A 6,000-nucleotide genomic window follows, 5' to 3' on the forward strand; every position below is an offset into this window, starting at 1 on the left:
CAGACCATAATAAAGCAACAGCAAAAGACTGCCACATAATGACAGTACAAGTTCAGCCAAGTGATAGCATAAAATTTCAGATAAAGCCTAAAATCTAAGAGCAGATAGATGGTTTTCACAAGGGTTAACCATAAACCCCACCATTTGGAAAATTCAGCTATCATTAGAGCTAGAAGGATCAGAAGAAGTCTTGCAAGAAGAAGCATCAAGCTTCTCCTTAGTGAGCTTCTCAGGTCCAATGCCGAGGCGAAGGCCAACCTGCTGCAGGACATTGATTGGCGTGGGCGGTGGGACAACATCTTGATTTGCATCTTGAGGAGGAGCCCACGACGGCTGTTCATAAGCTGTAACCTTGCGCTTCTTCTCAGACTTTGCTGCAGGTTTCTTCAAAGGGGTAGACTTGGCCAGAGAAGAATGCCTGAAACTATCTCGTAGGGCAGAGAGCCTAGCACTGCGCCTGACCTCAGACTCAACTATCACAGGCTTTCGATTACGAGCTCAAACTGGGCGCTCACTCGGAGCACCAGAGAAGTTGAAAGCAGACATCTTGACAGCAGACAAGGCTGGATCATCCATGGCACAGTCCTCATCTGCAGTATCAAAACAAAGAGCACGAGCAACAGGGGGCTTCCTTGGAATAGTCACAGTCCGACGATCAGGGGAAGGATGAAAAAATAGCTTGTTCATCATAGCAGAGTAAGAGAAAGATACTTCCCAAGAGCGTTTTGACAATAAAACTAGATTAAGAGGACTGAATAACTGCAACCCTCGAGGAATATGCATTATATCAAAGACGGGCATCATACACTGAAAAGATCTAGTCCATTGCATCATCGGAGGAAGCTCAGGTTTGAAAACTGTTAACACTTGACCAATAACAACAGTAGGCTGGATCAGAGGAGGCACATAAGCTGCAACAATCCCTTGCTGATCGTTGACCGATCCCTTAGCAGAATTAACAGGACCTGAGTTCTCCAAGACCACTGACTCTTGAGAAGCAGGCTATGCTTCATCCTCAAGAATTTCCTCAATAATGACATTGTCCTGCTGGTTATCATGCTGCTGATCATCATTGTGAGCGTGAGGGGCCTCATTCCAACCCAGTTCTGGAAACTCAGGCATGACAAAATTAACATCATCAAAAGGCATGTTTCCAGGCAGTGGATGAGGGTTTCCATTGAACGACATCGGATCTTCATCAGCTGGCATAGTATCAGCAAATTCTGCAGAGAGAACATAGATAGGTGCAGTCCAAGAAATATGTGTGGCTCCAAAATCTGCATACTCATGATAGACTACATCTCTAGGCACTTGTTGAGGGCTTGGGAAAGAAACATAAACCAGAGTCCTGACCAGCCGCAGATCATCTTGATGCCAGATATGATAGCGACCAAAAGTGCTAACTGCCTCAGAAATTTGCTGTGTTGTGCGGTAATCCAAAGGAACACCTAACATCATAATCTAACCCCTACGAAAACCCTGAATGGCTCTGTGATTGATGCCTTGATCATGAGGAACAAACCGAACAAAGTGACCGTTGCCAAGATCATAGGGAGGATGAATCATAATAGCATGTCTAGATGCAGGAGATCGAAACTCAAATAAACCCACTCCCTCAATCCATTGCTGATCAATAAGAACGTCACGGTGCAGCTGAGTCATCACAAAATCACTAACCAGTTGCCGGAAGTGATGAATCTGTCCAGGCGGCGGCGGAGGCTCGACAAAGCCAATGGCGAACTGCTCGTGCCGACGCTCAGGTGCAATGGCCGAAGAGTAGATGGTCCGAGGCACACGGGTTGGTCCTCCATCGATGATCTCGAACCCCAGCGGAAGGAACTCGAGAGGATCCAGGGGAAAGTTTGCCATTTCTTGCTCTGGTGGAGGTGGAGTAGGCTGGTGGTGCACGAGAAGAGGTGAAGATGTGATGGGACTCGTCTGCACCGCCGCGTGGGTCGTCTCTATACCCGAGGAGTCCCTAGGCAAGGGAATCAACAGTGGAGATTTTTCTGGATTTTGTTTCGGTAGTTTAACTCTCCAAACATAACCATTATATTTTGCCCAATTAGTGCAATCCCGTCAACGGTGACTAGAACATGAGCAAGCCAAGCAGACAGAACAAGAGACCGACATGTGGCCCTGTTGGTGACATTTAGAGTAGGTTAGAACACGGTCCACCACGTCATTGAGCATATCATCAAACATATCAACAACTTCCTGCGTAGATGGGATATCCGTTGGCTGGGTGGTGGGCTGTGGCCCATCATGCGGAACTGGCCCAACATGGGAAGCATGAGGATCAGGGGCCGACGTAACCAAACTAGCCGACGTAGGTGGATCGCAAGGCATGTGAGGATCACCAAGATGAGAAACCTCAGCTAGAGAAGTAGACCGCTGAATCTACGGCGATCCAACAGAACCAAAACCAATCGGCGGAGAAGCTACAGTCCAGTGGACCTGTTAGATGAGGAGCGTGATCTTGCAGCAGCACGTTCGGCGATTCAAGTTCAGCAAAGGCATGTGTAGAGAGGGGCAGACGCAAATTTGACTCCTGGGAAAGCACATCAGACACTGAAAGCTGTTCATCAATAACAAAAGAGAAGAGCTTGGGAAATTTTTCACTGAGGCAAGAACCCTTGGGCTCAACAACCCATCTGTCAGTCCAAAAGAGAATAGACCTGCCATCTCCCAACAATGGATTAGCCAGCTGACAATATTTATGAGCAATTTGAACACATCACACCACCAAAAGGACCCACAGAGGCTGGTAGTATGAGGGACAGAGCTGCCATAATAGGCATTCTAGATGAGACCAACCCAGGGGATGTCATGATGATTGTCGGTGTCAAAACCGGCGGATCTCGGGTAGGGGGTCCCGAACTGTGCGTCTAGGCCGGATGGTAATAGGAGGCAGGGGACACAATGTTTTACCTAGGTTCGGGCCCTCTTGATGGAGGTAAAACCCTACGTCCTTCTTGATTAATATTGATGATATGGGTAGTACAAGAGTAGATCTACCACGAGATCAGAGAGGCTAAATCCTAGAAGCTAGCCTATGGTATGATTGTATGTTTTCCTACGGACTAAAATCCTCCGGTTTATATAGACACTGGAGAAGTTAGGGTTCCACAAGGTCGGTTACAAAGGAGGAGCTATACATATCCGTATTGCCTAGCTTGCCTTCCACGCCAAGCAGAGTCCCATCCGGACACGAGACGAAGTCTTCAAACTTGTATCTTCATAGTCTAACAGTCCGACCAATGGATATAGTCCGGCTGTCCAGAGACCCCCTAAGCCAGGACTGCCTCAGTGGCCCCTGAACCAGGCTTTCAGTGACGATGAGTTCGGCATGCAGTGTTGTCTTCAGCATTTTAAGGCGGGTTCCTCCTCCGAATACACCACAGAAGAATTTGAATATAAGGATAGTGTCCGACCATACAAAATAAGTTCCACATACCACCGTAGAGAGAATAATATTTCCACAAATCCAATTTGCTGACTTGTTTTGGTAACACGACATTATGTCATGGCCCGGTGATTATTCGAACCATTTCCTTTAACTAGCCCCGCACATAACGCGAGGCAGTTTTTTGACACGTCTTGTCAAAGCAGAGATCGTGTCCCCTTATCACGGGATTCTCATCAATACGGGTGTGGGTAACCCAACCGCGCCATCGATTACGGCGCTTGGGGACAAGCGAGTTTTACCAGGCTAGTGGGGACGCTTAGTTTCGTCCGCCCATATAAAGGGATAAGGATTCACCTTTTCATCCACGCCTTCTTCCTCCTTTGCTCATCCGTTTTCGCACACTCGAGCTCTAGCGCCCAAGTCCGCACTTCCCACCTCAACCTTCCCCAACCATGTCCGGAGCGGGAGGCAGGTGGATGGTCTCCTCCGTCATGGAGGGAGACATCAAGAAGCTGAGGAGAGCCGGATACCTGCCCGACGACATCGCGCACCGGCTCCCAGATGAGGGGCAGCTCATCCCCACCCCCAGGCCCCATGAGAGGGTGGTGTTCCTCACCCATTTCCTCCGCGGACTGGGATTTCCTCTCCACCCATTTGTCCGGGAGCTCATGTTCTACTATGGCCTGGATTTCCACGATCTGGCCCTGAACTTCATCCTCAACATCTTGGCGTTTATCGTCGTGTGCGAGGCCTTCCTCCGCATCAAGCCCCACTTCGGCTTATGGCTGAAGACTTTTAATGTCAAGCCGAAGGTAGTGAGCGGCCGCCAGGCGGAGTGCGGAGGCGCCATGGTGGGCAGGATGCCCAATGTCACATGGCTCGAGGGCTCCTTCGTGGAGACAATAAAGGGGTGGCGGTCGGGGTGGTTCTACATCACCGAGCCGCGTGACCCTACATGGGTAGCGGCCCCCGAGTTCCGATCTGGCTTCCCCACATGGCTCACCTCCTGGCAAGAGAAGGGCCTGTCCTGGGGTAGTTCGGGAGAGCTGACCAGACTCCAAACATGTATTCAAAACATGGTCAACAAGAAGCTCAAACTCGTCAACGTGGCCCAGGTCATGCTCATCCGTCGGATCCTCCCGTGCCAACAACAGGCCTTCAACTTGTGGGAGTTCGACCGGGCGCAGCACCGAACTCTAAACAGGCTCTTCGACACAACTCACGAAGATGCCTGGAGGGTACTGTTCAAGAGCGCCGAGGTCCCCCCTCCCACTATTGAGGATCGCGGATTTAGCGTGAAGCGCCAAGCCAGTGCGGTAGGCTGCTTTACCTCTTACAGGATACTTGTTTTTTTTATAGATTGACTCCATGCAGGATCTAAACTCCCGTTCCTTTGACAGAACTGGCAGAAAATGGCCAGAAAGATCGACTGCCCGGCTCCCTTGCCTGACGGCCCAGCAAACGCTCTTCTGGCGAAGATGCTGACTCCAGCTCCTTATACGGTGCCCGAGAAGACCAAGAAGGCCAAGGGAACCCGAAAGAGTCCCCGACCCCAGGTGTCATCGGACTCACCATCCGAGGACTCTACGGCGCAATCCTCCCCTAAAGACGAGGAGGCAGAAGAGGATGCTCCCCCTCCAGATGAGGGAGACAAGAAAAGGAAGGCCGCCCCAACTGGAAAGGCCGAAGGGTCCAAGAAGGGGAGAACTCTCCTTCCGGACTACTATACCACCGCTGCCGACGGCAAAGACGAGTGGCTGCCCAGGGCTAAGCCCCTGGGGAAGTCGTAAGTATTTGGATACCAGAGTAAGTCATAGTATTCCTTTGCCGCACTGCTTTCCCTAACGCCGAACATGATTATGCAGGCCGCCACGAGCTAGTATCGATGTATCATCGGACGGCTCCCTGGGCTCGTCGGACATGGATAGCGATCCAGTCCCGACCGCCACCTCCCCTCATCCTGCTGACGACGCTGAGGTGCTGTCTCAAGAGGCACCGGGTCGAGGGGAGACAGTCCCGAAGGCGCCTCAAGGCGACCTTCCGGACTCCGGGAGCCGAGGGGACGGGGCCCCTGAGAGCTCCGAGTTCGGCCCTCAGCCGAACACCGTGCCGGAACCTCCAATGGTTCCGGGCTCGGGCAGGCGGCCTCCTTCCAAGAGGGGCAAGACGCCTGTGTCAGTGACCTCTGTCCATCCAGAGGCGCAAGACAATCTGCTGGAAGCGCTTCGCAGCGCTTCCATCGACGAGGAGCACCGCACTATAATGAGTGCGGTGATCCAGAAGGTTCAATCCGCTAAGAGCGGATTGACTGAAGCCTGTGCCAGCCTTCTAACAGGCTTTGAGGTAAGAATTTAAAGTATAGGAAAAATATTACCGCATAGACAGTAGCCCCTGATGCTCTGTTCGGTGTTCACAAAGAAAAGCCGAATAGAGGATCAAACAATATCGCAGGAGTCTAATAGAAGTATGTCAATATGCATATGCAGGCTTCGCTGCTGGTGTCCGCCGCAATGACTACGGAGGTCGCCGTACTGAAGCAGGACCTTAAAGGGTCCCAGGACGAGTTGGCCTTACCAAGAGGTAGCTCGAGG

Source organism: Triticum aestivum, chromosome 7A (assembly GCF_018294505.1).
Source record: "Triticum aestivum cultivar Chinese Spring chromosome 7A, IWGSC CS RefSeq v2.1, whole genome shotgun sequence".
Taxonomy (NCBI): domain Eukaryota; kingdom Viridiplantae; phylum Streptophyta; class Magnoliopsida; order Poales; family Poaceae; genus Triticum; species Triticum aestivum.